General features: G+C 49.9%; 9 non-coding genes and 7 pseudogenes across 9 annotated transcripts; all 16 read right to left on the bottom strand.

The window, feature by feature from the left end:
- Nucleotides 1–876: 876 nt before the first annotated feature.
- LOC142723023 (U2 spliceosomal RNA) lies at nucleotides 877–978 on the bottom strand (annotated as a pseudogene).
- A 1,342-nt stretch (nucleotides 979–2,320) lies between these two features.
- Nucleotides 2,321–2,511, bottom strand: LOC142722942 (U2 spliceosomal RNA). Its single transcript, XR_012875201.1, has one exon. It is a non-coding gene; the product is annotated as a U2 spliceosomal RNA (small nuclear RNA).
- A 1,334-nt stretch (nucleotides 2,512–3,845) lies between these two features.
- Nucleotides 3,846–4,036, bottom strand: LOC142722943 (U2 spliceosomal RNA). Its single transcript, XR_012875202.1, has one exon. It is a non-coding gene; the product is annotated as a U2 spliceosomal RNA (small nuclear RNA).
- A 1,324-nt stretch (nucleotides 4,037–5,360) lies between these two features.
- LOC142722944 (U2 spliceosomal RNA) lies at nucleotides 5,361–5,551 on the bottom strand. Its single transcript, XR_012875203.1, has one exon. It is a non-coding gene; the product is annotated as a U2 spliceosomal RNA (small nuclear RNA).
- Nucleotides 5,552–6,893: 1,342 nt separating this feature from the next.
- LOC142723003 (U2 spliceosomal RNA) lies at nucleotides 6,894–7,075 on the bottom strand. Its single transcript, XR_012875257.1, has one exon. It is a non-coding gene; the product is annotated as a U2 spliceosomal RNA (small nuclear RNA).
- Nucleotides 7,076–7,862: 787 nt separating this feature from the next.
- Nucleotides 7,863–7,932, bottom strand: LOC142723050 (U2 spliceosomal RNA; annotated as a pseudogene).
- A 1,290-nt stretch (nucleotides 7,933–9,222) lies between these two features.
- On the bottom strand, nucleotides 9,223–9,404 carry LOC142723004 (U2 spliceosomal RNA). The gene has a single exon (XR_012875258.1). It is a non-coding gene; the product is annotated as a U2 spliceosomal RNA (small nuclear RNA).
- Nucleotides 9,405–10,191: 787 nt separating this feature from the next.
- On the bottom strand, nucleotides 10,192–10,261 carry LOC142723051 (U2 spliceosomal RNA; annotated as a pseudogene).
- A 1,354-nt stretch (nucleotides 10,262–11,615) lies between these two features.
- On the bottom strand, nucleotides 11,616–11,797 carry LOC142723005 (U2 spliceosomal RNA). The gene has a single exon (XR_012875259.1). It is a non-coding gene; the product is annotated as a U2 spliceosomal RNA (small nuclear RNA).
- Nucleotides 11,798–12,584: 787 nt separating this feature from the next.
- On the bottom strand, nucleotides 12,585–12,654 carry LOC142723052 (U2 spliceosomal RNA; annotated as a pseudogene).
- Nucleotides 12,655–13,978: 1,324 nt separating this feature from the next.
- Nucleotides 13,979–14,160, bottom strand: LOC142723006 (U2 spliceosomal RNA). The gene has a single exon (XR_012875260.1). It is a non-coding gene; the product is annotated as a U2 spliceosomal RNA (small nuclear RNA).
- Nucleotides 14,161–14,947: 787 nt separating this feature from the next.
- On the bottom strand, nucleotides 14,948–15,017 carry LOC142723053 (U2 spliceosomal RNA; annotated as a pseudogene).
- Nucleotides 15,018–16,359: 1,342 nt separating this feature from the next.
- LOC142723007 (U2 spliceosomal RNA) lies at nucleotides 16,360–16,541 on the bottom strand. The gene has a single exon (XR_012875261.1). It is a non-coding gene; the product is annotated as a U2 spliceosomal RNA (small nuclear RNA).
- A 787-nt stretch (nucleotides 16,542–17,328) lies between these two features.
- LOC142723054 (U2 spliceosomal RNA) lies at nucleotides 17,329–17,398 on the bottom strand (annotated as a pseudogene).
- Nucleotides 17,399–18,716: 1,318 nt separating this feature from the next.
- Nucleotides 18,717–18,898, bottom strand: LOC142723009 (U2 spliceosomal RNA). The gene has a single exon (XR_012875264.1). It is a non-coding gene; the product is annotated as a U2 spliceosomal RNA (small nuclear RNA).
- A 787-nt stretch (nucleotides 18,899–19,685) lies between these two features.
- On the bottom strand, nucleotides 19,686–19,755 carry LOC142723055 (U2 spliceosomal RNA; annotated as a pseudogene).
- Between the last annotated feature and the right edge of the window lie 1,043 nt (nucleotides 19,756–20,798).

Below are 20,798 nucleotides of genomic sequence, written 5' to 3' on the forward strand. Positions count from 1 at the left end.
CAGAAGCCGAGTCCGTTCAGGATGTGGGTGGGTTCCCTCACCACTGTGCAGAACCGCTTCAGGAGCGTGGTGATGTCTTTGCCGGGGGTGTGTGGGTTCCGCATTGAGACCGTCACCCGCCTTTCCTCTCTTTGGACAGGGCAGTTGCCCACAAAGCGAGAGAAAGGGGATTCAGGCCTCGCCGCTTTCACCATCTCCCAGTACCTTCTGCAGATGTTGATCGAAGCAAAGGTCACGAAGAACATCCCGGTCATGAAGGCCTGGATGCTGATGGTCTCCGGCTTAGCGAAGCCCTGGTCCAGGAGCATCTTCTGGCAGAACACTTCTTCCGTCATGTCCGGCACTCTCCCGTCCACCTCCTTCAGCTTCAGGGCCACCGTCTGCTTCATCCAGGGCTCCAGGGTTGGAGCAGCCTGGTTCGGCTTCCTGGTGGCCTGTTGGCTTGAGGAGGCTTCAGGAGGAGATGTCCTGGCCTGGGTCGGCTCACCTGGTCCATCAGCCTTCTTCTTCTGGGTGGCAGGGTTGCTGGTTGAGGCCATGGCTTCTTCCAGCTGTTCCTGTCGCTTGGGGAGGATCTTCGATAGCTCTTTCCCGAAGGGGGCGGAGCTATGCAAATCTTCTCCTTGCTGGCCGAGGTTCTTCCACGAAATTTCTTCCGCAGCGGTTCCTCGTCGAGCTTCTTCTTCTGCGGCCGAGCTTCTTCGAAGATCCCCTTCAGCAGCGGCTCTTCTCCGAAGTTCTCCTTCTTCTTCCCGGCAGCGATCTCCCGGAGCTTCTTCCCCGATGGCGGCTTCTCCCTTCTGGATCGTCGTCTTCGCTGGTTCTTCTCCGCAGTTCGTCGCCGGCTTCGTCTGGAACGCTCTTGGATCGCTAAGCTAGTGTTTATAGCCCCCAGTGGTTCTCCGAGCTATCTATCCTTACAAGGACTGATAAGAACAGATACTACACTTGATCTTAGCCAAAAGGCCGAGAAGCGATAACCCGAATGGGCCGGCCGTTGACCGAGCCTGCCTAATACTGCTGTTCACCCCTTGCAGCGATTGATTCAGCCTACTCCTAGGCAATTCCATGGGGCCCTGCAGGCTCACACACATTTACAGCTACTAAGCGGGAGGGAGGTGAATAAAGGCCGGAGAGGAAGCCAGACAGGATTTGCTTCTTTTGCTTGCACCACAATGCAGTGCTGAAAGAGGAGGAGGAATCTACATAAAAACGCCTTCCTGGCAACGCCCAAATGCCCTCCTGCCATGCAGATAAACACTGGCAGCGGCAGCAAGTGCATGCCCACAGCCACCCCTTGTTCCTTCACACCTTGTATCAGCTTTAATCCAATCCAGTCCGGTGCTGCCTGCTGAGCAGCACTGACCAACACTGCCTGGGCCCAGGCTTTTATCTCTGAGGCAGGCCCCATTATGATGTCAGAAAGCTGGCTCTGGAATCCTGAGGGCTCCACTATGACACGTGCAAAGTTCCGTCTGAACTTTATATAAGACGGTGCGGCTCAGTCAGTCACTCAGTGTTGCCTGAGAGGGCAACACTGCAACAGCCGGCCGCCAGGCTGTCTTTTTTTTGCACAGCTACTTGCCTCCAGGAGGCCACAAGAGGGAGACAAGGGACTGCAAAATGGAAAATAGGCATCCACCAACTTTACAGACAACTTCTCTTTGCTCCTACAACCTCCATCCTTGCACAGTTTGTTATTCTTCCAGGTAACATAGTAACAAATCCAAATTGCTGCTCTCTTTGTAGGCAAGCAAGGGTTTGTTGCAACTGCAATTCTTACTTCTTCTTGAAATGTAGGGACGACAGTACATTCCATCACATCCATCTAGTGTACACAGGTAGGTCCATTGTGGCGGGTAGGCGGCTGGCTGCTTTAATGGCTGTTTGCTGTTCCCCTACTCCACTCCACTCCACTATTTGACTGTGGTGCTGCATCAATCAGTGGCTGGCTCAGGTGCAGCTCTTTAACTTACCTAAAAGGGAGGGCGGAGAGAAGACAAGGAAGGTGAATGAGCTGTTCCAATGTGAAATGCCGGAAACACAGAAACACAGAAGACACACACACACACACACACACACACACACACACACACACACACACACACACACACACACACACACACACACAACAAGAGGTGGCAATGTATTAATTAATTGCATTTAATAAATGAGCTCATTATCACACATGACTGTACAAATGCATTGTCCAACAGGTGTTGAAATAATGGGATTAAAAGGGGAGATCCCATCAGAAAGACAAAAACAATAGCAAACACAAATAGCACTTTTGGAATCTGATTTTAGTCAACACATAAGGGAAGGGTGCACCGGTCCTGGAAATACTGCAATACCAGGTCAATGCGTGGAGTGGACAGAGCAAGCTCTATTTCCATCTCCCTGTTCGAAAAATCCATTTAATATATGGTCCCCAGATAGGGGACGTATCAGATATTAAACTGATAAGAACAGATACTACACTTGATCTTAGCCAAAAGGCCGAGAAGCGATAACCCGAATGGGCCGGCCGTTGACCGAGCCTGCCTAATACTGCTGTTCACCCCTTGCAGCGATTGATTCAGCCTACTCCTAGGCAATTCCATGGGGCCCTGCAGGCTCACACACATTTACAGCTACTAAGCGGGAGGGAGGTGAATAAAGGCCGGAGAGGAAGCCAGACAGGATTTGCTTCTTTTGCTTGCACCACAATGCAGTGCTGAAAGAGGAGGAGGAATCTACATAAAAACGCCTTCCTGGCAACGCCCAAATGCCCTCCTGCCATGCAGATAAACACTGGCAGCGGCAGCAAGTGCATGCCCACAGCCACCCCTTGTTCCTTCACACCTTGTATCAGCTTTAATCCAATCCAGTCCGGTGCTGCCTGCTGAGCAGCACTGACCAACACTGCCTGGGCCCAGGCTTTTATCTCTGAGGCAGGCCCCATTATGATGTCAGAAAGCTGGCTCTGGAATCCTGAGGGCTCCACTATGACACGTGCAAAGTTCCGTCTGAACTTTATATAAGACGGTGCGGCTCAGTCAGTCACTCAGTGTTGCCTGAGAGGGCAACACTGCAACAGCCGGCCGCCAGGCTGTCTTTTTTTTGCACAGCTACTTGCCTCCAGGAGGCCACAAGAGGGAGACAAGGGACTGCAAAATGGAAAATAGGCATCCACCAACTTTACAGACAACTTCTCTTTGCTCCTACAACCTCCATCCTTGCACAGTTTGTTATTCTTCCAGGTAACATAGTAACAAATCCAAATTGCTGCTCTCTTTGTAGGCAAGCAAGGGTTTGTTGCAACTGCAATTCTTACTTCTTCTTGAAATGTAGGGACGACAGTACATTCCATCACATCCATCTAGTGTACACAGGTAGGTCCATTGTGGCGGGTAGGCGGCTGGCTGCTTTAATGGCTGTTTGCTGTTCCCCTACTCCACTCCACTCCACTATTTGACTGTGGTGCTGCATCAATCAGTGGCTGGCTCAGGTGCAGCTCTTTAACTTACCTAAAAGGGAGGGCGGAGAGAAGACAAGGAAGGTGAATGAGCTGTTCCAATGTGAAATGCCGGAAACACAGAAACACAGAAGACACACACACACACACACACACACACACACACACACACACACACACACACACACACACACACACAACAAGAGGTGGCAATGTATTAATTAATTGCATTTAATAAATGAGCTCATTATCACACATGACTGTACAAATGCATTGTCCAACAGGTGTTGAAATAATGGGATTAAAAGGGGAGATCCCATCAGAAAGACAAAAACAATAGCAAACACAAATAGCACTTTTGGAATCTGATTTTAGTCAACACATAAGGGAAGGGTGCACCGGTCCTGGAAATACTGCAATACCAGGTCAATGCGTGGAGTGGACAGAGCAAGCTCTATTTCCATCTCCCTGTTCGAAAAATCCATTTAATATATGGTCCCCAGATAGGGGACGTATCAGATATTAAACTGATAAGAACAGATACTACACTTGATCTTAGCCAAAAGGCCGAGAAGCGATAACCCGAATGGGCCGGCCGTTGACCGAGCCTGCCTAATACTGCTGTTCACCCCTTGCAGCGATTGATTCAGCCTACTCCTAGGCAATTCCATGGGGCCCTGCAGGCTCACACACATTTACAGCTACTAAGCGGGAGGGAGGTGAATAAAGGCCGGAGAGGAAGCCAGACAGGATTTGCTTCTTTTGCTTGCACCACAATGCAGTGCTGAAAGAGGAGGAGGAATCTACATAAAAACGCCTTCCTGGCAACGCCCAAATGCCCTCCTGCCATGCAGATAAACACTGGCAGCGGCAGCAAGTGCATGCCCACAGCCACCCCTTGTTCCTTCACACCTTGTATCAGCTTTAATCCAATCCAGTCCGGTGCTGCCTGCTGAGCAGCACTGACCAACACTGCCTGGGCCCAGGCTTTTATCTCTGAGGCAGGCCCCATTATGATGTCAGAAAGCTGGCTCTGGAATCCTGAGGGCTCCACTATGACACGTGCAAAGTTCCGTCTGAACTTTATATAAGACGGTGCGGCTCAGTCAGTCACTCAGTGTTGCCTGAGAGGGCAACACTGCAACAGCCGGCCGCCAGGCTGTCTTTTTTTTGCACAGCTACTTGCCTCCAGGAGGCCACAAGAGGGAGACAAGGGACTGCAAAATGGAAAATAGGCATCCACCAACTTTACAGACAACTTCTCTTTGCTCCTACAACCTCCATCCTTGCACAGTTTGTTATTCTTCCAGGTAACATAGTAACAAATCCAAATTGCTGCTCTCTTTGTAGGCAAGCAAGGGTTTGTTGCAACTGCAATTCTTACTTCTTCTTGAAATGTAGGGACGACAGTACATTCCATCACATCCATCTAGTGTACACAGGTAGGTCCATTGTGGCGGGTAGGCGGCTGGCTGCTTTAATGGCTGTTTGCTGTTCCCCTACTCCACTCCACTCCACTATTTGACTGTGGTGCTGCATCAATCAGTGGCTGGCTCAGGTGCAGCTCTTTAACTTACCTAAAAGGGAGGGCGGAGAGAAGACAAGGAAGGTGAATGAGCTGTTCCAATGTGAAATGCCGGAAACACAGAAACACAGAAGACACACACACACACACACACACACACACACACACACACACACACACACACACACAACAAGAGGTGGCAATGTATTAATTAATTGCATTTAATAAATGAGCTCATTATCACACATGACTGTACAAATGCATTGTCCAACAGGTGTTGAAATAATGGGATTAAAAGGGGAGATCCCATCAGAAAGACAAAAACAATAGCAAACACAAATAGCACTTTTGGAATCTGATTTTAGTCAACACATAAGGGAAGGGTGCACCGGTCCTGGAAATACTGCAATACCAGGTCAATGCGTGGAGTGGACAGAGCAAGCTCTATTTCCATCTCCCTGTTCGAAAAATCCATTTAATATATGGTCCCCAGATAGGGGACGTATCAGATATTAAACTGATAAGAACAGATACTACACTTGATCTTAGCCAAAAGGCCGAGAAGCGATAACCCGAATGGGCCGGCCGTTGACCGAGCCTGCCTAATACTGCTGTTCACCCCTTGCAGCGATTGATTCAGCCTACTCCTAGGCAATTCCATGGGGCCCTGCAGGCTCACACACATTTACAGCTACTAAGCGGGAGGGAGGTGAATAAAGGCCGGAGAGGAAGCCAGACAGGATTTGCTTCTTTTGCTTGCACCACAATGCAGTGCTGAAAGAGGAGGAGGAATCTACATAAAAACGCCTTCCTGGCAACGCCCAAATGCCCTCCTGCCATGCAGATAAACACTGGCAGCGGCAGCAAGTGCATGCCCACAGCCACCCCTTGTTCCTTCACACCTTGTATCAGCTTTAATCCAATCCAGTCCGGTGCTGCCTGCTGAGCAGCACTGACCAACACTGCCTGGGCCCAGGCTTTTATCTCTGAGGCAGGCCCCATTATGATGTCAGAAAGCTGGCTCTGGAATCCTGAGGGCTCCACTATGACACGTGCAAAGTTCCGTCTGAACTTTATATAAGACGGTGCGGCTCAGTCAGTCACTCAGTGTTGCCTGAGAGGGCAACACTGCAACAGCCGGCCGCCAGGCTGTCTTTTTTTTGCACAGCTACTTGCCTCCAGGAGGCCACAAGAGGGAGACAAGGGACTGCAAAATGGAAAATAGGCATCCACCAACTTTACAGACAACTTCTCTTTGCTCCTACAACCTCCATCCTTGCACAGTTTGTTATTCTTCCAGGTAACATAGTAACAAATCCAAATTGCTGCTCTCTTTGTAGGCAAGCAAGGGTTTGTTGCAACTGCAATTCTTACTTCTTCTTGAAATGTAGGGACGACAGTACATTCCATCACATCCATCTAGTGTACACAGGTAGGTCCATTGTGGCGGGTAGGCGGCTGGCTGCTTTAATGGCTGTTTGCTGTTCCCCTACTCCACTCCACTCCACTATTTGACTGTGGTGCTGCATCAATCAGTGGCTGGCTCAGGTGCAGCTCTTTAACTTACCTAAAAGGGAGGGCGGAGAGAAGACAAGGAAGGTGAATGAGCTGTTCCAATGTGAAATGCCGGAAACACAGAAACACAGAAGACACACACACACACACACACACACACACACACACACACACACACACACACACACACACACACACACACACACAACAAGAGGTGGCAATGTATTAATTAATTGCATTTAATAAATGAGCTCATTATCACACATGACTGTACAAATGCATTGTCCAACAGGTGTTGAAATAATGGGATTAAAAGGGGAGATCCCATCAGAAAGACAAAAACAATAGCAAACACAAATAGCACTTTTGGAATCTGATTTTAGTCAACACATAAGGGAAGGGTGCACCGGTCCTGGAAATACTGCAATACCAGGTCAATGCGTGGAGTGGACAGAGCAAGCTCTATTTCCATCTCCCTGTTCGAAAAATCCATTTAATATATGGTCCCCAGATAGGGGACGTATCAGATATTAAACTGATAAGAACAGATTTTTTTTTTTTTTTTTTGAAAGCCCGAGTCGTGCTTTCTATCACCCAAGTGCATAAAAAGTGCAGAGGTGCCACACAAAAAGTGCACAAGGATGCGGTCTATCGCAGCCCTTCTCTTAAAAGAGAGAGGCCCCGCATAACCATTCCCTGACCCTCCAAACCATAGGCCTAGAGGATCAAGGATCGATGGTCCCCCCTCGCCGAAGCTTAGGGAGACCCAAACACACTCCTAGGCTTCTACCTGGGCTGCCACCCCAGTGTCCACCTAGGAGCCTGCATCCTAGTTGCACCTCCCCTCCGAAGAAGGGAGGCCGGGTTGCAGGGGAAAAAGGAACCAGAAGGCCACACATTTTCCCCCTAGACCTCAGGAGGGTCCCAAAAGGGCACCGCATCCCAAAATCCTTGTGACAAACGTGACAAACACACAGTGAAAAACAAAATTAAATAAGTGGATGTGCGCTGTGATACAGCCTGGACATCCGCCAGGTATAAAAAATTCCTCATCTCCCAGCCAGAAGGCCGGGAGAATAAAGGTGTGTGCTCATATAGCGTGAAAGAGAGTGCGTGCAAGTGTGCCTTCACTCAGTGGGATCCCACCCCCAGTGAGTTAGGGCACCCCAGGGTCACCAGCCCTGGGGCACATAGCAACTCGGGCTTCCAAACTACCCGGCCTAATGACCTCGATCCGGCGGTCGCCTGGTCACCTACAAATGGTACCTTTAAACCAAATGCGTACACCAGAGCGATGACCGTTGTGGTTCCCTGCCCTCACCTCGGCGTTCTGTCATCCCCCTACGATGGCCCACGTACCACCGGCAGGGATGATTACTAACCTCAGCTTGAGCAGGTACTACACTTGATCTTAGCCAAAAGGCCGAGAAGCGATAACCCGAATGGGCCGGCCGTTGACCGAGCCTGCCTAATACTGCTGTTCACCCCTTGCAGCGATTGATTCAGCCTACTCCTAGGCAATTCCATGGGGCCCTGCAGGCTCACACACATTTACAGCTACTAAGCGGGAGGGAGGTGAATAAAGGCCGGAGAGGAAGCCAGACAGGATTTGCTTCTTTTGCTTGCACCACAATGCAGTGCTGAAAGAGGAGGAGGAATCTACATAAAAACGCCTTCCTGGCAACGCCCAAATGCCCTCCTGCCATGCAGATAAACACTGGCAGCGGCAGCAAGTGCATGCCCACAGCCACCCCTTGTTCCTTCACACCTTGTATCAGCTTTAATCCAATCCAGTCCGGTGCTGCCTGCTGAGCAGCACTGACCAACACTGCCTGGGCCCAGGCTTTTATCTCTGAGGCAGGCCCCATTATGATGTCAGAAAGCTGGCTCTGGAATCCTGAGGGCTCCACTATGACACGTGCAAAGTTCCGTCTGAACTTTATATAAGACGGTGCGGCTCAGTCAGTCACTCAGTGTTGCCTGAGAGGGCAACACTGCAACAGCCGGCCGCCAGGCTGTCTTTTTTTTGCACAGCTACTTGCCTCCAGGAGGCCACAAGAGGGAGACAAGGGACTGCAAAATGGAAAATAGGCATCCACCAACTTTACAGACAACTTCTCTTTGCTCCTACAACCTCCATCCTTGCACAGTTTGTTATTCTTCCAGGTAACATAGTAACAAATCCAAATTGCTGCTCTCTTTGTAGGCAAGCAAGGGTTTGTTGCAACTGCAATTCTTACTTCTTCTTGAAATGTAGGGACGACAGTACATTCCATCACATCCATCTAGTGTACACAGGTAGGTCCATTGTGGCGGGTAGGCGGCTGGCTGCTTTAATGGCTGTTTGCTGTTCCCCTACTCCACTCCACTCCACTATTTGACTGTGGTGCTGCATCAATCAGTGGCTGGCTCAGGTGCAGCTCTTTAACTTACCTAAAAGGGAGGGCGGAGAGAAGACAAGGAAGGTGAATGAGCTGTTCCAATGTGAAATGCCGGAAACACAGAAACACAGAAGACACACACACACACACACACAACAAGAGGTGGCAATGTATTAATTAATTGCATTTAATAAATGAGCTCATTATCACACATGACTGTACAAATGCATTGTCCAACAGGTGTTGAAATAATGGGATTAAAAGGGGAGATCCCATCAGAAAGACAAAAACAATAGCAAACACAAATAGCACTTTTGGAATCTGATTTTAGTCAACACATAAGGGAAGGGTGCACCGGTCCTGGAAATACTGCAATACCAGGTCAATGCGTGGAGTGGACAGAGCAAGCTCTATTTCCATCTCCCTGTTCGAAAAATCCATTTAATATATGGTCCCCAGATAGGGGACGTATCAGATATTAAACTGATAAGAACAGATTTTTTTTTTTTTTTTTTGAAAGCCCGAGTCGTGCTTTCTATCACCCAAGTGCATAAAAAGTGCAGAGGTGCCACACAAAAAGTGCACAAGGATGCGGTCTATCGCAGCCCTTCTCTTAAAAGAGAGAGGCCCCGCATAACCATTCCCTGACCCTCCAAACCATAGGCCTAGAGGATCAAGGATCGATGGTCCCCCCTCGCCGAAGCTTAGGGAGACCCAAACACACTCCTAGGCTTCTACCTGGGCTGCCACCCCAGTGTCCACCTAGGAGCCTGCATCCTAGTTGCACCTCCCCTCCGAAGAAGGGAGGCCGGGTTGCAGGGGAAAAAGGAACCAGAAGGCCACACATTTTCCCCCTAGACCTCAGGAGGGTCCCAAAAGGGCACCGCATCCCAAAATCCTTGTGACAAACGTGACAAACACACAGTGAAAAACAAAATTAAATAAGTGGATGTGCGCTGTGATACAGCCTGGACATCCGCCAGGTATAAAAAATTCCTCATCTCCCAGCCAGAAGGCCGGGAGAATAAAGGTGTGTGCTCATATAGCGTGAAAGAGAGTGCGTGCAAGTGTGCCTTCACTCAGTGGGATCCCACCCCCAGTGAGTTAGGGCACCCCAGGGTCACCAGCCCTGGGGCACATAGCAACTCGGGCTTCCAAACTACCCGGCCTAATGACCTCGATCCGGCGGTCGCCTGGTCACCTACAAATGGTACCTTTAAACCAAATGCGTACACCAGAGCGATGACCGTTGTGGTTCCCTGCCCTCACCTCGGCGTTCTGTCATCCCCCTACGATGGCCCACGTACCACCGGCAGGGATGATTACTAACCTCAGCTTGAGCAGGTACTACACTTGATCTTAGCCAAAAGGCCGAGAAGCGATAACCCGAATGGGCCGGCCGTTGACCGAGCCTGCCTAATACTGCTGTTCACCCCTTGCAGCGATTGATTCAGCCTACTCCTAGGCAATTCCATGGGGCCCTGCAGGCTCACACACATTTACAGCTACTAAGCGGGAGGGAGGTGAATAAAGGCCGGAGAGGAAGCCAGACAGGATTTGCTTCTTTTGCTTGCACCACAATGCAGTGCTGAAAGAGGAGGAGGAATCTACATAAAAACGCCTTCCTGGCAACGCCCAAATGCCCTCCTGCCATGCAGATAAACACTGGCAGCGGCAGCAAGTGCATGCCCACAGCCACCCCTTGTTCCTTCACACCTTGTATCAGCTTTAATCCAATCCAGTCCGGTGCTGCCTGCTGAGCAGCACTGACCAACACTGCCTGGGCCCAGGCTTTTATCTCTGAGGCAGGCCCCATTATGATGTCAGAAAGCTGGCTCTGGAATCCTGAGGGCTCCACTATGACACGTGCAAAGTTCCGTCTGAACTTTATATAAGACGGTGCGGCTCAGTCAGTCACTCAGTGTTGCCTGAGAGGGCAACACTGCAACAGCCGGCCGCCAGGCTGTCTTTTTTTTGCACAGCTACTTGCCTCCAGGAGGCCACAAGAGGGAGACAAGGGACTGCAAAATGGAAAATAGGCATCCACCAACTTTACAGACAACTTCTCTTTGCTCCTACAACCTCCATCCTTGCACAGTTTGTTATTCTTCCAGGTAACATAGTAACAAATCCAAATTGCTGCTCTCTTTGTAGGCAAGCAAGGGTTTGTTGCAACTGCAATTCTTACTTCTTCTTGAAATGTAGGGACGACAGTACATTCCATCACATCCATCTAGTGTACACAGGTAGGTCCATTGTGGCGGGTAGGCGGCTGGCTGCTTTAATGGCTGTTTGCTGTTCCCCTACTCCACTCCACTCCACTATTTGACTGTGGTGCTGCATCAATCAGTGGCTGGCTCAGGTGCAGCTCTTTAACTTACCTAAAAGGGAGGGCGGAGAGAAGACAAGGAAGGTGAATGAGCTGTTCCAATGTGAAATGCCGGAAACACAGAAACACAGAAGACACACACACACACACACACACACACACACACACACACACACACACACACACACACACACACACACACACACACACACACACACAACAAGAGGTGGCAATGTATTAATTAATTGCATTTAATAAATGAGCTCATTATCACACATGACTGTACAAATGCATTGTCCAACAGGTGTTGAAATAATGGGATTAAAAGGGGAGATCCCATCAGAAAGACAAAAACAATAGCAAACACAAATAGCACTTTTGGAATCTGATTTTAGTCAACACATAAGGGAAGGGTGCACCGGTCCTGGAAATACTGCAATACCAGGTCAATGCGTGGAGTGGACAGAGCAAGCTCTATTTCCATCTCCCTGTTCGAAAAATCCATTTAATATATGGTCCCCAGATAGGGGACGTATCAGATATTAAACTGATAAGAACAGATTTTTTTTTTTTTTTTTTGAAAGCCCGAGTCGTGCTTTCTATCACCCAAGTGCATAAAAAGTGCAGAGGTGCCACACAAAAAGTGCACAAGGATGCGGTCTATCGCAGCCCTTCTCTTAAAAGAGAGAGGCCCCGCATAACCATTCCCTGACCCTCCAAACCATAGGCCTAGAGGATCAAGGATCGATGGTCCCCCCTCGCCGAAGCTTAGGGAGACCCAAACACACTCCTAGGCTTCTACCTGGGCTGCCACCCCAGTGTCCACCTAGGAGCCTGCATCCTAGTTGCACCTCCCCTCCGAAGAAGGGAGGCCGGGTTGCAGGGGAAAAAGGAACCAGAAGGCCACACATTTTCCCCCTAGACCTCAGGAGGGTCCCAAAAGGGCACCGCATCCCAAAATCCTTGTGACAAACGTGACAAACACACAGTGAAAAACAAAATTAAATAAGTGGATGTGCGCTGTGATACAGCCTGGACATCCGCCAGGTATAAAAAATTCCTCATCTCCCAGCCAGAAGGCCGGGAGAATAAAGGTGTGTGCTCATATAGCGTGAAAGAGAGTGCGTGCAAGTGTGCCTTCACTCAGTGGGATCCCACCCCCAGTGAGTTAGGGCACCCCAGGGTCACCAGCCCTGGGGCACATAGCAACTCGGGCTTCCAAACTACCCGGCCTAATGACCTCGATCCGGCGGTCGCCTGGTCACCTACAAATGGTACCTTTAAACCAAATGCGTACACCAGAGCGATGACCGTTGTGGTTCCCTGCCCTCACCTCGGCGTTCTGTCATCCCCCTACGATGGCCCACGTACCACCGGCAGGGATGATTACTAACCTCAGCTTGAGCAGGTACTACACTTGATCTTAGCCAAAAGGCCGAGAAGCGATAACCCGAATGGGCCGGCCGTTGACCGAGCCTGCCTAATACTGCTGTTCACCCCTTGCAGCGATTGATTCAGCCTACTCCTAGGCAATTCCATGGGGCCCTGCAGGCTCACACACATTTACAGCTACTAAGCGGGAGGGAGGTGAATAAAGGCCGGAGAGGAAGCCAGACAGGATTTGCTTCTTTTGCTTGCACCACAATGCAGTGCTGAAAGAGGAGGAGGAATCTACATAAAAACGCCTTCCTGGCAACGCCCAAATGCCCTCCTGCCATGCAGATAAACACTGGCAGCGGCAGCAAGTGCATGCCCACAGCCACCCCTTGTTCCTTCACACCTTGTATCAGCTTTAATCCAATCCAGTCCGGTGCTGCCTGCTGAGCAGCACTGACCAACACTGCCTGGGCCCAGGCTTTTATCTCTGAGGCAGGCCCCATTATGATGTCAGAAAGCTGGCTCTGGAATCCTGAGGGCTCCACTATGACACGTGCAAAGTTCCGTCTGAACTTTATATAAGACGGTGCGGCTCAGTCAGTCACTCAGTGTTGCCTGAGAGGGCAACACTGCAACAGCCGGCCGCCAGGCTGTCTTTTTTTTGCACAGCTACTTGCCTCCAGGAGGCCACAAGAGGGAGACAAGGGACTGCAAAATGGAAAATAGGCATCCACCAACTTTACAGACAACTTCTCTTTGCTCCTACAACCTCCATCCTTGCACAGTTTGTTATTCTTCCAGGTAACATAGTAACAAATCCAAATTGCTGCTCTCTTTGTAGGCAAGCAAGGGTTTGTTGCAACTGCAATTCTTACTTCTTCTTGAAATGTAGGGACGACAGTACATTCCATCACATCCATCTAGTGTACACAGGTAGGTCCATTGTGGCGGGTAGGCGGCTGGCTGCTTTAATGGCTGTTTGCTGTTCCCCTACTCCACTCCACTCCACTATTTGACTGTGGTGCTGCATCAATCAGTGGCTGGCTCAGGTGCAGCTCTTTAACTTACCTAAAAGGGAGGGCGGAGAGAAGACAAGGAAGGTGAATGAGCTGTTCCAATGTGAAATGCCGGAAACACAGAAACACAGAAGACACACACACACACACACACACACACACACACACACACACACACACACACACACAACAAGAGGTGGCAATGTATTAATTAATTGCATTTAATAAATGAGCTCATTATCACACATGACTGTACAAATGCATTGTCCAACAGGTGTTGAAATAATGGGATTAAAAGGGGAGATCCCATCAGAAAGACAAAAACAATAGCAAACACAAATAGCACTTTTGGAATCTGATTTTAGTCAACACATAAGGGAAGGGTGCACCGGTCCTGGAAATACTGCAATACCAGGTCAATGCGTGGAGTGGACAGAGCAAGCTCTATTTCCATCTCCCTGTTCGAAAAATCCATTTAATATATGGTCCCCAGATAGGGGACGTATCAGATATTAAACTGATAAGAACAGATTTTTTTTTTTTTTTTTTGAAAGCCCGAGTCGTGCTTTCTATCACCCAAGTGCATAAAAAGTGCAGAGGTGCCACACAAAAAGTGCACAAGGATGCGGTCTATCGCAGCCCTTCTCTTAAAAGAGAGAGGCCCCGCATAACCATTCCCTGACCCTCCAAACCATAGGCCTAGAGGATCAAGGATCGATGGTCCCCCCTCGCCGAAGCTTAGGGAGACCCAAACACACTCCTAGGCTTCTACCTGGGCTGCCACCCCAGTGTCCACCTAGGAGCCTGCATCCTAGTTGCACCTCCCCTCCGAAGAAGGGAGGCCGGGTTGCAGGGGAAAAAGGAACCAGAAGGCCACACATTTTCCCCCTAGACCTCAGGAGGGTCCCAAAAGGGCACCGCATCCCAAAATCCTTGTGACAAACGTGACAAACACACAGTGAAAAACAAAATTAAATAAGTGGATGTGCGCTGTGATACAGCCTGGACATCCGCCAGGTATAAAAAATTCCTCATCTCCCAGCCAGAAGGCCGGGAGAATAAAGGTGTGTGCTCATATAGCGTGAAAGAGAGTGCGTGCAAGTGTGCCTTCACTCAGTGGGATCCCACCCCCAGTGAGTTAGGGCACCCCAGGGTCACCAGCCCTGGGGCACATAGCAACTCGGGCTTCCAAACTACCCGGCCTAATGACCTCGATCCGGCGGTCGCCTGGTCACCTACAAATGGTACCTTTAAACCAAATGCGTACACCAGAGCGATGACCGTTGTGGTTCCCTGCCCTCACCTCGGCGTTCTGTCATCCCCCTACGATGGCCCACGTACCACCGGCAGGGATGATTACTAACCTCAGCTTGAGCAGGTACTACACTTGATCTTAGCCAAAAGGCCGAGAAGCGATAACCCGAATGGGCCGGCCGTTGACCGAGCCTGCCTAATACTGCTGTTCACCCCTTGCAGCGATTGATTCAGCCTACTCCTAGGCAATTCCATGGGGCCCTGCAGGCTCACACACATTTACAGCTACTAAGCGGGAGGGAGGTGAATAAAGGCCGGAGAGGAAGCCAGACAGGATTTGCTTCTTTTGCTTGCACCACAATGCAGTGCTGAAAGAGGAGGAGGAATCTACATAAAAACGCCTTCCTGGCAACGCCCAAATGCCCTCCTGCCATGCAGATAAACACTGGCAGCGGCAGCAAGTGCATGCCCACAGCCACCCCTTGTTCCTTCACACCTTGTATCAGCTTTAATCCAATCCAGTCCGGTGCTGCCTGCTGAGCAGCACTGACCAACACTGCCTGGGCCCAGGCTTTTATCTCTGAGGCAGGCCCCATTATGATGTCAGAAAGCTGGCTCTGGAATCCTGAGGGCTCCACTATGACACGTGCAAAGTTCCGTCTGAACTTTATATAAGACGGTGCGGCTCAGTCAGTCACTCAGTGTTGCCTGAGAGGGCAACACTGCAACAGCCGGCCGCCAGGCTGTCTTTTTTTTGCACAGCTACTTGCCTCCAGGAGGCCACAAGAGGGAGACAAGGGACTGCAAAATGGAAAATAGGCATCCACCAACTTTACAGACAACTTCTCTTTGCTCCTACAACCTCCATCCTTGCACAGTTTGTTATTCTTCCAGGTAACATAGTAACAAATCCAAATTGCTGCTCTCTTTGTAGGCAAGCAAGGGTTTGTTGCAACTGCAATTCTTACTTCTTCTTGAAATGTAGGGACGACAGTACATTCCATCACATCCATCTAGTGTACACAGGTAGGTCCATTGTGGCGGGTAGGCGGCTGGCTGCTTTAATGGCTGTTTGCTGTTCCCCTACTCCACTCCACTCCACTATTTGACTGTGGTGCTGCATCAATCAGTGGCTGGCTCAGGTGCAGCTCTTTAACTTACCTAAAAGGGAGGGCGGAGAGAAGACAAGGAAGGTGAATGAGCTGTTCCAATGTGAAATGCCGGAAACACAGAAACACAGAAGACACACACACACACACACACACACACACACACACACACACACACACACACACACACACACACACACACACACAACAAGAGGTGGCAATGTATTAATTAATTGCATTTAATAAATGAGCTCATTATCACACATGACTGTACAAATGCATTGTCCAACAGGTGTTGAAATAATGGGATTAAAAGGGGAGATCCCATCAGAAAGACAAAAACAATAGCAAACACAAATAGCACTTTTGGAATCTGATTTTAGTCAACACATAAGGGAAGGGTGCACCGGTCCTGGAAATACTGCAATACCAGGTCAATGCGTGGAGTGGACAGAGCAAGCTCTATTTCCATCTCCCTGTTCGAAAAATCCATTTAATATATGGTCCCCAGATAGGGGACGTATCAGATATTAAACTGATAAGAACAGATTTTTTTTTTTTTTTTTTGAAAGCCCGAGTCGTGCTTTCTATCACCCAAGTGCATAAAAAGTGCAGAGGTGCCACACAAAAAGTGCACAAGGATGCGGTCTATCGCAGCCCTTCTCTTAAAAGAGAGAGGCCCCGCATAACCATTCCCTGACCCTCCAAACCATAGGCCTAGAGGATCAAGGATCGATGGTCCCCCCTCGCCGAAGCTTAGGGAGACCCAAACACACTCCTAGGCTTCTACCTGGGCTGCCACCCCAGTGTCCACCTAGGAGCCTGCATCCTAGTTGCACCTCCCCTCCGAAGAAGGGAGGCCGGGTTGCAGGGGAAAAAGGAACCAGAAGGCCACACATTTTCCCCCTAGACCTCAGGAGGGTCCCAAAAGGGCACCGCATCCCAAAATCCTTGTGACAAACGTGACAAACACACAGTGAAAAACAAAATTAAATAAGTGGATGTGCGCTGTGATACAGCCTGGACATCCGCCAGGTATAAAAAATTCCTCATCTCCCAGCCAGAAGGCCGGGAGAATAAAGGTGTGTGCTCATATAGCGTGAAAGAGAGTGCGTGCAAGTGTGCCTTCACTCAGTGGGATCCCACCCCCAGTGAGTTAGGGCACCCCAGGGTCACCAGCCCTGGGGCACATAGCAACTCGGGCTTCCAAACTACCCGGCCTAATGACCTCGATCCGGCGGTCGCCTGGTCACCTACAAATGGTACCTTTAAACCAAATGCGTACACCAGAGCGATGACCGTTGTGGTTCCCTGCCCTCACCTCGGCGTTCTGTCATCCCCCTACGATGGCCCACGTACCACCGGCAGGGATGATTACTAACCTCAGCTTGAGCAGGTACTACACTTGATCTTAGCCAAAAGGCCGAGAAGCGATAACCCGAATGGGCCGGCCGTTGACCGAGCCTGCCTAATACTGCTGTTCACCCCTTGCAGCGATTGATTCAGCCTACTCCTAGGCAATTCCATGGGGCCCTGCAGGCTCACACACATTTACAGCTACTAAGCGGGAGGGAGGTGAATAAAGGCCGGAGAGGAAGCCAGACAGGATTTGCTTCTTTTGCTTGCACCACAATGCAGTGCTGAAAGAGGAGGAGGAATCTACATAAAAACGCCTTCCTGGCAACGCCCAAATGCCCTCCTGCCATGCAGATAAACACTGGCAGCGGCAGCAAGTGCATGCCCACAGCCACCCCTTGTTCCTTCACACCTTGTATCAGCTTTAATCCAATCCAGTCCGGTGCTGCCTGCTGAGCAGCACTGACCAACACTGCCTGGGCCCAGGCTTTTATCTCTGAGGCAGGCCCCATTATGATGTCAGAAAGCTGGCTCTGGAATCCTGAGGGCTCCACTATGACACGTGCAAAGTTCCGTCTGAACTTTATATAAGACGGTGCGGCTCAGTCAGTCACTCAGTGTTGCCTGAGAGGGCAACACTGCAACAGCCGGCCGCCAGGCTGTCTTTTTTTTGCACAGCTACTTGCCTCCAGGAGGCCACAAGAGGGAGACAAGGGACTGCAAAATGGAAAATAGGCATCCACCAACTTTACAGACAACTTCTCTTTGCTCCTACAACCTCCATCCTTGCACAGTTTGTTATTCTTCCAGGTAACATAGTAACAAATCCAAATTGCTGCTCTCTTTGTAGGCAAGCAAGGGTTTGTTGCAACTGCAATTCTTACTTCTTCTTGAAATGTAGGGACGACAGTACATTCCATCACATCCATCTAGTGTACACAGGTAGGTCCATTGTGGCGGGTAGGCGGCTGGCTGCTTTAATGGCTGTTTGCTGTTCCCCTACTCCACTCCACTCCACTATTTGACTGTGGTGCTGCATCAATCAGTGGCTGGCTCAGGTGCAGCTCTTTAACTTACCTAAAAGGGAGGGCGGAGAGAAGACAAGGAAGGTGAATGAGCTGTTCCAATGTGAAATGCCGGAAACACAGAAACACAGAAGACACACACACACACACACACACACACACACACACACACACACACACACAACAAGAGGTGGCAATGTATTAATTAATTGCATTTAATAAATGAGCTCATTATCACACATGACTGTACAAATGCATTGTCCAACAGGTGTTGAAATAATGGGATTAAAAGGGGAGATCCCATCAGAAAGACAAAAACAATAGCAAACACAAATAGCACTTTTGGAATCTGATTTTAGTCAACACATAAGGGAAGGGTGCACCGGTCCTGGAAATACTGCAATACCAGGTCAATGCGTGGAGTGGACAGAGCAAGCTCTATTTCCATCTCCCTGTTCGAAAAATCCATTTAATATATGGTCCCCAGATAGGGGACGTATCAGATATTAAACTGATAAGAACAGATTTTTTTTTTTTTTTTTTGAAAGCCCGAGTCGTGCTTTCTATCACCCAAGTGCATAAAAAGTGCAGAGGTGCCACACAAAAAGTGCACAAGGATGCGGTCTATCGCAGCCCTTCTCTTAAAAGAGAGAGGCCCCGCATAACCATTCCCTGACCCTCCAAACCATAGGCCTAGAGGATCAAGGATCGATGGTCCCCCCTCGCCGAAGCTTAGGGAGACCCAAACACACTCCTAGGCTTCTACCTGGGCTGCCACCCCAGTGTCCACCTAGGAGCCTGCATCCTAGTTGCACCTCCCCTCCGAAGAAGGGAGGCCGGGTTGCAGGGGAAAAAGGAACCAGAAGGCCACACATTTTCCCCCTAGACCTCAGGAGGGTCCCAAAAGGGCACCGCATCCCAAAATCCTTGTGACAAACGTGACAAACACACAGTGAAAAACAAAATTAAATAAGTGGATGTGCGCTGTGATACAGCCTGGACATCCGCCAGGTATAAAAAATTCCTCATCTCCCAGCCAGAAGGCCGGGAGAATAAAGGTGTGTGCTCATATAGCGTGAAAGAGAGTGCGTGCAAGTGTGCCTTCACTCAGTGGGATCCCACCCCCAGTGAGTTAGGGCACCCCAGGGTCACCAGCCCTGGGGCACATAGCAACTCGGGCTTCCAAACTACCCGGCCTAATGACCTCGATCCGGCGGTCGCCTGGTCACCTACAAATGGTACCTTTAAACCAAATGCGTACACCAGAGCGATGACCGTTGTGGTTCCCTGCCCTCACCTCGGCGTTCTGTCATCCCCCTACGATGGCCCACGTACCACCGGCAGGGATGATTACTAACCTCAGCTTGAGCAGGTACTACACTTGATCTTAGCCAAAAGGCCGAGAAGCGATAACCCGAATGGGCCGGCCGTTGACCGAGCCTGCCTAATACTGCTGTTCACCCCTTGCAGCGATTGATTCAGCCTACTCCTAGGCAATTCCATGGGGCCCTGCAGGCTCACACACATTTACAGCTACTAAGCGGGAGGGAGGTGAATAAAGGCCGGAGAGGAAGCCAGACAGGATTTGCTTCTTTTGCTTGCACCACAATGCAGTGCTGAAAGAGGAGGAGGAATCTACATAAAAACGCCTTCCTGGCAACGCCCAAATGCCCTCCTGCCATGCAGATAAACACTGGCAGCGGCAGCAAGTGCATGCCCACAGCCACCCCTTGTTCCTTCACACCTTGTATCAGCTTTAATCCAATCCAGTCCGGTGCTGCCTGCTGAGCAGCACTGACCAACACTGCCTGGGCCCAGGCTTTTATCTCTGAGGCAGGCCCCATTATGATGTCAGAAAGCTGGCTCTGGAATCCTGAGGGCTCCACTATGACACGTGCAAAGTTCCGTCTGAACTTTATATAAGACGGTGCGGCTCAGTCAGTCACTCAGTGTTGCCTGAGAGGGCAACACTGCAACAGCCGGCCGCCAGGCTGTCTTTTTTTTGCACAGCTACTTGCCTCCAGGAGGCCACAAGAGGGAGACAAGGGACTGCAAAATGGAAAATAGGCATCCACCAACTTTACAGACAACTTCTCTTTGCTCCTACAACCTCCATCCTTGCACAGTTTGTTATTCTTCCAGGTAACATAGTAACAAATCCAAATTGCTGCTCTCTTTGTAGGCAAGCAAGGGTTTGTTGCAACTGCAATTCTTACTTCTTCTTGAAATGTAGGGACGACAGTACATTCCATCACATCCATCTAGTGTACACAGGTAGGTCCATTGTGGCGGGTAGGCGGCTGGCTGCTTTAATGGCTGTTTGCTGTTCCCCTACTCCACTCCACTCCACTATTTGACTGTGGTGCTGCATCAATCAGTGGCTGGCTCAGGTGCAGCTCTTTAACTTACCTAAAAGGGAGGGCGGAGAGAAGACAAGGAAGGTGAATGAGCTGT

The sequence above is a fragment of the Rhinoderma darwinii genome, unplaced genomic scaffold (genome assembly GCF_050947455.1).
Source record: "Rhinoderma darwinii isolate aRhiDar2 unplaced genomic scaffold, aRhiDar2.hap1 Scaffold_546, whole genome shotgun sequence".
Classification (NCBI taxonomy): Eukaryota; Metazoa; Chordata; class Amphibia; order Anura; family Rhinodermatidae; genus Rhinoderma; species Rhinoderma darwinii.